Genomic DNA, 12,406 nt, shown 5'->3' on the forward strand with positions numbered 1-12,406 from the left:
AGAATACAAGGGCATCAGAGACTAAAATGGAGGTGAAAGGGGAGGGGACTTACATGTTCTTTAAAGTATTTGGAGCTGCAAGGCTGAATCACACTTGATTGGGCACATTGTGTGGAAAGGTATTATAAGTGCCACAATAAGGAACAGATGAGTAAGCTCCAGTCACTCTGCCATTCTTCCTTCTTCCCCATGAGGGACACACTCTTTATGATCTTAGGCCTGAGCCTAGGCACAAGCTACCTTTCTATAAAACCATGCAGACTAGCGATTCAGCTACTGTGACTCAACTTCAGATCCTCGCTTGCAGACTCTCATGATGCTGGGATTTGGGACTCTGAAAACGACATTTTTTCCTTTGCTTGTAGTTTCCCTAGAGTTCCACGCATAGGGAGCACTAAACAGAGAATGGAAGGCTGGAAGAGGAGTACAGGGATTTCTTTCTTTTTTTTTTTTTAAGATTTTATTTATTTATTTGACAGTGAGAGACACAGTGAGAGAGGGAACACAAGCAGGGGGAGCGGAAGAGGGAGAAGCAGGCTTCCCGCAGAGCAGGGAGCCCAATGCGGGGCTCGATCCCAGGACCCTGGGACCATGACCTGAGCCGAAGGCAGACGCCCAACGACTGAGCCACCCAGGCGCCCGTACAGGGATTTCTTTTTCCCTGTTTTCTTGCGATTCCCATCCGTATTCCCTCAGCAATATACTTTATTCCAGAAGCAGCAGTTGGTTCAACCTCTAGGTACTTTTGATAATCTCAGAGCTGATCCTATATTACTGCCTCCGCGGTACTCCCAGCAGCCTGGCACATCCGCTCCTCAGAAGCTGGAGCTCCAGTTCTTCAGAGCTCCTGGCTCTGGCACATCTGGCCTTCTCCCTCTGTTCCCTCGGCCCAGGAGGGGAGCTGTCCTCGTCTTTCCTCAGTGTTTCATTCTGCACCTTTATTCCCTCAACACTTGTGTAGCCACCTCCCTGTATTAAACTCTTGAAGTACCTACTGTGGTTTCAGTTTACAAGATTTGGCTCTTGCCGACATACCACATGTGATTTATCTTCACTTCTCAGCTGTTTTTCACCTCAAACAGCACTTTCAATAGAGAAGAACGAATGGGTATCCCTACAACTAGTTCCAGAAGATTCCTAAAGGATGATGATCAGACTCCCTTTCATTTACACCCATACCATCCATTATTCAAACTTATTAACATTCATGACTGACAGATTCAGATTTCTTCAAACATCGTCTTGCGAAACCTACTACAGTCACCATAGTTAAGCAGGGCACAAGAAAGGACTAACTCATTTCATTCTCTTTATAAAAAAAATAAAACATCCATCAACAGGAACCATCAGAAAAGGATTATATTCTTCATTGAGTTATTTCATAATCAATAATATTCTAACTTACCCAAGGCAGAAAAGCATCAATTCAGTTAAAATTACCATAATGGACAGTAAGGGAAAAAGTCACCCTGTTATTGTTAAGAAATCATTATTAAGCAAAATAAACAATGAAAGCAAACCAAGTCTTACCAAATCCTTTTAGAGAATAACTTTCCTTTGCCTGGACGGTATGTTATTAGCATCTGAAAGAAAACCAGGATTTTGCTCTAAGCAGCAGATTCAAAGTTAATGTGCAAAGGATACTGCCTCTTTGTAATTCATTCAATAATACAATACTTTATTGAATAAAGAGAGCCATTTAAACTTTACATATTGAGCAATTGTTCATCTGTAAAAATGTCAGAATGCCAAAAAATCAAAGGAGCAAGTTACAAAGGATTTCCAATTTCTTGGATAAGATCTTAAAGCAATATATATCATTCATAAATATATATGTACACACAGGTGTGTGTGCGTGTGTGTGTGTGTGTGTGTCTGTATATTATTAGCAATGGCAAAGTCATGCTTTTCCCAATTCAATAGTGAAAGCTAAGTCTGGAAGGCACCTCAGTTTGCATTTTCAGGAATTCAGTATGACTGTTTAAAAGCAGATTAAGGTCAAGTAGCAGCCATGATATTTTATTTCAAACCATTGTCTAAGATAAGAAACAGCATTAGGAGGGAAAAAAAATCTTATTATTTCAAACCATGTTGATAATTTAAGTTAATGAAAGTAAGAGTGAACATCTGTGGCGCATTCAAGAGTTTGAATTAGGGGCACCAGAATGGCTCAATTGGTTAAGCATCTGCCTTCAGCTCAGGTCATGATCCCAGGACCCTGGAAACAAGCCACATGAGGCTCCCTGCTCAGCGGAGAATCTGCTTCTCCCCCAACCCCATGCGCATGCGCTCTCTCTCTCTCTCCCTCTCTCCCACATGCATGCTCTCTCTCTCTGAAATAAATAAATAAAATCTTTTTAAAAAGAGTTTGAATTAATAACGCGTATTTTATCTACTGCAAAGGATCCAGTGATTAAAAGAAATTGTAGACTATACATGAGATTTCTAGCCCTCAGTGAATCTAGGGCCCGGAGTGGCCCAGGGCCTTGAATTTTGAGCCTTTGGTAGTGCAAGCCTCCACTGCTGTATACCCTGCCTTTCCATGCCACTGGCCCATTGCACATGTGCTGGTGTCCGGTCTAGAATGGAAGGGTCCCCTCGCAACACTCAACTCTGAAATGTGACTGTGCTAAATCCACCTCTTCCTCTCCTCTAAAGGCCTTGCGTGATTTTAACACCTCTGCTAACTGGAAAATCAGAAGTTGCTCCTCTCTCCTCCAAATTTTGTGGAAGGGAGACACTGCTGGGAAAACTGTGGAAATCTCCCACAGATTGTAACAAATCTACTTGGTGGGGGCTTGGGATATGACCACAGGCATGGTAAGTGTTAGGTTTCCACTCACAAGACCTAGACAGCGGGGTAATAGGTGTCAGTGGAGAGCAGGGAATGCAGGGTTGCCCTGGGTCTCCTAGGGCTGAATCAAGAGAATTACACAGGATGGACCTGGAAAAGCCATACCTTACCAGCTGCTGTTTCTGTGTCTTTGCCCTCATTCTGCAACCCCAGGGGACAGGGGACAGCTTTGTTGATGCACTTTTTCAGAGGGTTCCCCTTAAATCCTGAGGGGGCTTCAGAAGCTTAGCTATTAGGAAGCAGGGGGAATAATCCCTCTCTCTAAACACACTCTCAATAAAGGAGCCTTTAAAAAAATAAGACAATAATTATTATTAGAGTTTACAAGAAAAGAAAGTGAAAGTGAGACTAGGGGATTTACCAAGAAATTAGGGAAAGGGTGCTACCATTTTTTATTTGCTCACCTCACACCTAAACTACAGGAAAGGTCCTTCCCAGCCTCATTCCCAGGATCCCATCCTCTGATGTTATAGAACCAGGCCATCCTCCAGGACAGACCCAGTGCTCAGGTCCCGTGTCTGAGGATAAGACCCAGGGTGCCAAGTTCTCAGTGTGGGAGTGTAACTATTAGATGGAGAAAGTGGGGGACAGTTTCTCAATTGCTTCCGTAACCAGTAAAGCATTCAGAGATAGGCAAGCCAGCCACAACCTTAGAATGTCTACTCACACTAGGGATGCAAGATTTGTTGCTCCAAGAGTCAGCAACCTGACATTTACCTCTCTGACTTGATCGCTCTTTAGAGGTTTCCTTCTGAAGGTGGATTTTTACCAAGTCAGTAGCTTCGAGGTGGCTCTGAACTATTTCCCTGTTGCCAGTCTGGGATATCCTAGAGGCCATGGATTTAGAGGCTCTGTGATAAGTTCACAGCAGCTAGACTCAGGTAGAAAAAGGCAAAGGATATGAAAAGGAAGGTCTTGGACCTCAGGTAGTCTGTGGTAATAGCAAGAGCAATGAAAATATCTAATCTTATTACTCTTTATTAAGTTCTTATTCTTTTCAGGCATAGAGTCAAGTACTTTGTGTGCATTTATTGTATCATTTAATTTTCACAATCCTTTGGGAAGATTTTTTATCTCCATTTTGTAGATGAGGAAACGGTAGCACAGATTCTTCAAAGTCGTATAAATAGCAAGTTGCAAGGCTGGGAATTGACCCCAATTCCTTCAACCTGTGCCCTTTACCTATAATTCTACTTCAGTACTTGTCACCTCTGGGAGAGTGTCAAGACTAAATGGTGGGGGAAGGGAGGGCTGCTAACCAGAAAGTCGTGATCACAAATTGGGGCAGCCAAAAATTGTGACATTGGTAGTTGAACTAGTAGTAAGGTTGGTAATCATGGATTGAAATAAATGAAAGAGAGCCAAATATAAAATGCATGTGGTTGGGAAAATATACTAATTTGGCTAGGCTTGGTCTTGAGAGAGGCACTAGCTCCTAGCTCCCTTCTATGCAAAGCCCAGCTCATGTACCCATGGTGGGCTCTTAGAAGCTGCCACACTAAACCAGATATTATGAAGCAATCTTCCCAATTACTCAAAATTACCAACAAAATTGCCACTTCTAGAAAGACCCAAACCAGAAAGCAGTATTTCTATGTCTTTCACAAATTGATTTGCAAATAATTGTCCTGAGATACCTTTAGGAAGGAGAGCCTAATCTGTTCCCATTTGTATTTTGTATATATGCAGGTTGTTAAAATATGTGCAGCACTTTCTGCTCTAGCATTTTGACTTATACGTCCAAGGGAAAATTAAGCTACATTCCCTCCCCTGTTGTGTGGGGTGTTCTGTTCTTACCATTAATGGTAGCAACTTTCTGCTTAGAGGAAATCTTGTGATTTACATATCATTAAAGGATAAAGTCACTATTTTTTGTTTGTTTGTTTGAGATATTTAAATCTTATGGAAGTCTAACCACTTTTTAATATATTATTTATTTCAGCTTTATTTATTTGGACTTATTTCTCATTCTTCCTATGACTTCAGTTTTGAAATGAATTGCCATGTTTCTTATTTCAATCACCCATCTAAGTCAGTACATTTTGGGGGTGTATTCAGTAAGACTGCAACTACTAACACTTGGACTCTTGAGACATTAAAAATATCTATATCAGAAGCCATAGGTATTTCAAGATTAATTATATCCTTTTTTCTTTGCTGACCTCTTGACCTGAGGCCCTGGAGCTATGCATTGTTATGAAGAAGTTCAAGGGACAGCTACAAGTACCACCCTCAAGTGTGATTGACTCAGGGCATAAGGTAATATTTACTCCAGGTATTAATGGTCACAATCCACAGAAGTAAAGAACTGTTCCATTTTATTTCTCCTTAGACATAACACACAAAAATGGCAAAACTAGCCACTTTCTAATAACAGCTTCCAGAGGTCACGGGGAGGTGAAGTTGTCACTGTGATGTGCATACAGTGGGGATAAGGCCACTCTCAAAGACACTTGTGATTTTTTCTTAGTACTATGATGGAAAAACTGCTAGCCACCTACATCCCAGTTGAAATCTTCTCCAAAAAAAAGCCAGAGCAAAACAAATTTCTTTGTGACGCTGAGTGAACACATGAAAATGATATTATACATTCCTGAACACCTGTTAGAAGTAACTTCTTTGGACCATGGTACATTGCTAAAAGTCTAATATACACAGTTAACTTGGGTATAACTGAGGCAATTACCTATTTGTGCTCTTCCTCTAGAATTGCTTACAAGAATATTGGGGAAAAATGAGTGAACAACCTTGTCCAAGAAGCTCTAGCCCTGGTCTTCTGAATACAGTTATGTGCAAGAAGCAACTTGGTGAACCCACCCTAGTAAGTAGGTTCCAGTGTAAGAAACTGGACATTGGACCACGATGAAATTTCCATTTGGACAAGTCTGGATCCAGTACTGCACAGCCAGCTTCATAGCATGGAAGAGCAACATGGCTTACTGCAAAACTTCTTTGTTTTATGCAGCTGTAAGAATGATACTCAAGTTGCCATTTGCCCTTGACACTTAAGTTGAAAGAGAAGGGGGCTGAAATAAATGAAGTCTATGGAGTAAGGTTCAGGCTTCTCTAACTCTGGAGTAGAAAGAAGGTCCAGAGGCTAATGCGATTAAGGTAATAAGCTAATCATTCCAGAATATGGATCCTGTGCTGGGAATGAAATTTGAAAGATGAGAAGAAAGATTTCTTCTGAACCGTCAGTTGTCCAAGAGAAGATCCTGAGAATAGAGAATGGTAGAGTGCATAGGATGTAGAAATCCTCAGGCCAATTTCTGCAGAAGAGTTCCATACTCTCCTTCACCAGCTCTTCCCTACAAATGACATATCATTGCTCTCTTTCCTGTTTTTTAACCTAATCCTTTGGGAAAGGAGTTGGATCTCGTTCACAATTAAAAGTCATATAACAACCTAAGGAGTCCCTCTTTCTCTTGTTCATATACACATACAATCAAATATACAGCATTTGTATAGGAAAAGCTATAAGCCAAAGCAATAAAGCTCTTATGGTAGAAGCTACAGCAATAAAACCTTTATGGTAGAATCAGGTACTGAAAAGAAATAACAGAATTGTCATCTCTGTAGTGGTGAAGGTAAGGGAGAGAGAGAGGGACACTGAGATCCGATTATATTATACTTTATCTTTTGGAAAATAATTGTAGAAAGAGCTTATTTCAGTTTTGAATCTTCTTTCTTCGCTAAGCACCTGTCTCTATGTCTACTTTTACTCCAGACCAATAAAGTCTGTGAGGACAAGGAAATGGACTTCTCATACTCTCTGTATCCCCAGTGATCAAAATAATGTAGGCCATAGTGGAATTCTTCTGAGTGAATGAGTAAATGACCAAATTAAATTTCTAATCACATACATAATTATCATCAGAAATAATAAGAAGGAAACTATTCTCAAACCCAATGGGTATTAAATGGTATCATCCTTCCATACTTTCTTTGTGTATTTATTGTGTCTTGTTTTTACTATAGTGCATCCAGTATTAGCTGCTGACCACTCACCAGCATGTAGCTTGACCACAGTGGTAGGAGAAAAGAGGGCAAAAGGTATTGGAGGGAACATCCATTGCAGATCAGAGATTAAACCAAAAGGTAAAGAGAGCTCACTTGCGTCATCCATATGTGAATCATCTCTAGCCTCCCTTCATCTGGCCAAATATTACAGTGCTTGTTCATCCAGCAGGAGGTGAAATTGTACAGAAGGACATTCCATCTAGACATCCAGTTTGGACTCGCAGCAATGTTTGTACCACCGTGCTGAGCTGTCTGCATAAACATATTTCTAAAAAACAAAACCAGGGTTCAAAATGACATCAAATAAGAATGTCTGAGAGAAAAAAGAAAAATAATTTAGAAGCAATTAGGAAGCTAATGCTATTGACTCACATTTGAAGAACTTGTTTTGTCTGATCAAAATTGAATAAGGCACTGAAAATCAGGAACATAAGCCTGCTTGCTTCAGGAGTCCCAATTGCTTGCCCTCTTTATTTCAATTTCCACTTTCTCTTCGCAGAGACAAGCTACTGGAAACTTCCATTTTTATTCCCTATGGTTTGAAACACTTCAAAAACTGTGGGTTTTTGAACCTTCAGTGTAAAGTATTGACATTCACCACAACAGAATTCATTTTTTTTTTTACGGCCTCATCACTGAGTAACACTGACATAAAATCATGTGTTGGATATTGCACTTCATCTATATCTGAGCTCATTATCATGTTGCTCTTTTGGGAAGGATTTTAGCATCTATTCTGATGCAAACAGTAGCTCTGTCTATGGAGGCAGATGTAACACAGCCCTAGAGATGAGCACTGGCCTGCACTCAGCAGTTGACTCTGGGCTGGGAGGCAGGCAGAGGAGGATTTGGCTTTCCCTCTGTGGAAGTAGAGGAGCTTTTCCTGGGGTGCTCCTGGAGCAGTTGCAGCTTCTCTCCAGACTTGGAGTCCACAGAGGAAAATATTGAGCTACCAGATACCTAGATTCTTGACTCAGCAAACCAATTCCACCCCCAGAGATCCGTGGTTGTGTTTGGTCAAAGAAACTAAAATAGAACCAAGAATAGTCTCTCTGCACCTTTCTGTGCTTGGGGAAAATGAACTTCAACTATAAAGGACAACGAGATCTGTCGCACCCAGGAATAAGCCCAGAGACAACTGAACGATTGAAGTAACATCATCATTATCTTTCACGTGGAGCTTTATGGATTTAATATCAGTGTAGAAGCTTTATGATTATGCCATTTCCCTGCTTAAACCCATGGAATGGTGGCTCTATTGAACTACGTAAAATACATAGAGAGGTCTCTGTTTTCCAAGATTACACGTACTCTTTCCAGCCATCGTGCACAGATTGGAGGAAGACCCCAGAATTGTCCAAGGGAGGAGGGCCCAGCATGTTGGAGTGACATGACCACAGCTGGTTCCAGAGATCCCTGGTCATAGCTTTAAATCTGACATGAGATAGAAGCCCAAAAAATATTAAAATAAAACTGTATAGACTACATAACTTGAAGTATATTGTTATTTTTTAATGAAATAGAAAATGATAGCACCATTATTAATAAGAATGAAGATGACGATGATGGCTGTTTTGGTACGTCTTTATGATGTACTTGGACTGCACTATGCTCTTTACACAGGTTATCTCAGTTAATGTAACCAACAAGCCTATGAAGTCATTTCTTTTATTATCCTTCCACTTTTACACATGAAGGAACGGAGACCCAGAAAGGTTAAGTGATTTGTTCAAGGTCACTCCACTGATCAACAGTGGAGCTGTGTTTCTAACTTAGAGCTTGAAATGATCTTAGAGATAGTCAAACTCAGGGCTCAGCAAACTTTTTCTGTAAAGGACCAGATCACCAAAATTTCACGCTCTGTGTTGCAACTACTCAACCCCGCTGCTGCATCACTAAAGGAGCCATAGAACCTGCCTACATAAATGGACTGTGTGGTAGTATGTACAGAATAGATGTGGTCTGCATTTGACCCACAGGCTGTTGTTTACTGACCCCTAATCCTGTCTGTGTCACTTATTTTGTATATGAGAAGATTAAAGCCCAGAAATGTGAGAGTGTTTCTACTGCTGTTCAGTATTAGAAATAAGACGAAACATATTCTGGGTCTCAGTCCCATAATCCTTTAATTACACGAAATTCAAGAGGTTTCACCAATTAGTACGGTAACAGATTTTAATATCTTACAGTAAAACAAAGGTAAAATTCCGCTGAAACTATGATAGTTGCTTATTGATAGTTATGTTCAGTAGAGGCCGATTTTGAACTGAGACTTTCCTACTTACCTGGTTTGCATTGATGTGTACACACAGCTCCAATACCAAGCAGAAAAATCCCAAACATATCTCATTAAGTCGAATCAAGAATTAGGGGAGGCCAGTACTCAAATTGTTACAGACAAGATGATGAAGCCCGCTGAATAGTCCCACCAACACGTATGCAAAAATTCAATTGTGAAGGAAGCCAGACATGAGCCCTTACTCCGTTCCTTACCCCTGTAGCTGCTGTCTAGATTTTTCTCCAAGGCTTCGTAAACCTGTTAATACATTCCTAACTGAAAAAGGCATATTTCTCTCCCACTCTCTCTATTGTCAAAATTCATGGCCTCTGAAATTTCATTTGAAATGCAATTCATCACAAAATCTAGTAATGATTGTTTCAAATTCTGATTCCGTGGAACATTCTTCATAAAACTTAACTCAAAAATTTATTAAATAATAAAGCCTCCAAAAAATATTGTACTATATCAAAGAGGCAACAAAGTTTTGATCTTTGATGAAATGAGAACTTCAGCAATAATAATAACTAATAAGAAGGACATAAATGCTAACATTTATTATTTACTCTACATCAGACTCTGTGCTAAGGATTTTATATTGAGTCCTCAAAACCACAAATGAGGACACAGGGATCAGGGAGGTGAAGTAACTTACCCAGAACTGGACGAATTGTAAGAGGCAGGACTGGAATCCAGGCAGCGGATCTGAGAGGCTGAGTGATTAACCCACCTCCAGAGCCTACAGCCCGAGGTTCATGCCCTGTTCACCCCTCCTCTGCTAGCGGGGTAGCTCTGGGCTGGCCAAATTCTCTGAGCCTCAGTCTCCTTTTCTGTGATGCAAGCATAATTATGGTACCTCCTATCTGGTGTGTGTGTGTATATCCATGCCAAGTGCTTAGCATCACACCAACTTAAATTTTGAAATTATCAATATGATGAAAAAAATTTAAATATATAAATAAACATTTCCCCAAACAAACCCATAGGGCCAAGCAGACCTGGATTTGAATTCTAGTTTCACAACTGACCAGCTATGTCATCTCAAATTAGAAAGTTAAACCTTCTGATCCTCAGTTTCTTCTTCTCTAAAATGGGCATAAAAATAATGATTTCGCAAAGTTCACATAAAGATATGAAGAGGTGATAGCTTCAGGGTCTCCATCACAGGGCTAAGGAGGGTGCTGGGAAAATGTCAGTCATTCCCAGCCTTGTTCCAGCCCTGCCTGCTCCTTTCAGGCTGTGAAAATCCCACGGTGCCTGCAAAGCCCTGTTCCTCTGGACCTCAGTCACTGTCCTTGGAGGGACTGTGATGCAGTGAATGGGCTTCTCACCTCTCAGTGAACAGAGCCTTGTGGGGGAGAAACACAAGGAAGTTACAGTCATTACAGTAAAATTAATAGGACGAGAAAGCACCTAATCCAGATATGGAACCCAGGGCATATCTCAGAAATGCTCTAAGAATTCATAAGAATTCGCAAGGCAAGAGAAATTTTTTAAATGCCCTAGGCAGAAGGAAAGCCTAAGTAAAACTTCTGAGGTGTACCAACTAGAACTTTTGAGAAACTGAGATCAATTTTCAATATGGCAGGAGCATCAAATTCTAGACAGAGAGCCCAAGAGATGAGGCTGCAGAAGTAGAGCTGGAAAAATCACTGAATCCCAGGATGGATTTTAAATGGGGTGGGACAGGCTGATACCATCAGATTGGCATTTTGGAAAAATTATTCCAGGTGTGCCTTCTTGGGTCCTCTTCCATCCTACAATAGTCTCTCCTCATTCAGAATAACCATGTCTCTGATCATTTATACCATTCACTGAATATGCAGTCACATATCGTTTATCATTTTAACTATAAATCTTCCTGTATAATTTTGTGTTTTACTTCTTTATCTCTTTCACAGCGCTCTGCAGACAGTAAGTGCTCAAAATTGTTGCCCTCTCTCGTCACTCCCTAAAGCCAGACTCTATCTTATATCTCTTTTATATCCCCTGCAGTATCTAGCAGAGTTGTACGTAGTTGAGTAATAAATCTTTTTAAACTTAACTGGGGGAAAAAAAACAGTGCTCTTGTTTCTTCATTCAAAGCTGCCCTCGACCCACATTGTTTCAGATAGTCTCAAATATATCTTCTAAAAGGGAAACCAACGTAAGTGAACAGAACACAGACACATGCCTCCCACAGAAGATACTTTCATTGCCAGCTATGATGAGCTTCATATTCAACTATTTGTCATCGCTATGACTTAAGAAACTCATATAACGTGGAGCCAACTAGTGCAGAAAGTCATGAAAAAAAGAGGAGAAGATGTGCTAGCAGGAAGTAAGGATGCAAGTGGTCACGCTTTTGAACCCAAATGAAGACTGTGACAGATCATAGCCTGCCATCGGACACCTGGGTCACACCTGGGCAGACTCAGCCCTGCCCTGCGCAGAGCAGACACCTCTGACAGCTCAGTGAACAAAATGACCCATTTTATCACCATTAGAAGAACACTTTCCAGGAAGGTGTGTGAAAGGGCTGGTCGTCTCCCAATGAAAGGTTAATTAAAACCTCGTCCAGAGATGGTGAAAGCAGTTGACATTTGGCCCCTTTTCTGAAACTGTATAGAAACAATGCTGAAGAAAGGAATTTTGTCGTGCGCGGGAGCAGAGAACTGCCCAATTCTGGTGCCCTCTTGACGTTTCCTAAAGCAGTTCAATGGGGGAAACATAACTGCTGCTTTTGTGAGTCAGCTCTTCAATGAGGTATATGATGCCTATTTTTCCCTAAATCGTTTAATAGGTAACTTGAATTCTCTTCAATGACTCATAACAATGCTAACGGTAAGTTACTCTGAACATAAGCAGAAGAGGTGGGAGTGTTAGCTCTAAGGTCTGAACACAAGCCACACCAGCTACAGATGGTGAGAATCTCAGACAGTGAGATAAGAAGGTTATTCTAGTTATTCTTTTATATTAAGAAAGGGAGAAAGTCATTAAACTGCCTCAAGCAAACATCATTGTGGGTATAAGGAAATGAATATTCTTTAAGAAAAGGTGGGGGTCACAAAATATTCTATGCAGATCTTTAACTACGGTTCTCCCTCTTAAAAAACACATTCCCTAGGAGCAATCAACCGTCAGTGAGAAACTCTGTGACCATAAATCAAAAACTGCCATTAAAATCATATTAGCCTCAAAATGATTGCACTGGAATGGTAAACCCTGCCGGGGGGTCTGTTGGGGTCAGCTTGGGCATCTTGGAGCCCAGGAGT

This window comes from Callorhinus ursinus, unplaced genomic scaffold, assembly GCF_003265705.2.
Source record: "Callorhinus ursinus isolate GAN/ISIS: 27379988/994484 unplaced genomic scaffold, GSC_fseal_2.0 scaffold9, whole genome shotgun sequence".
Lineage (NCBI taxonomy): Eukaryota > Metazoa > Chordata > Mammalia > Carnivora > Otariidae > Callorhinus > Callorhinus ursinus.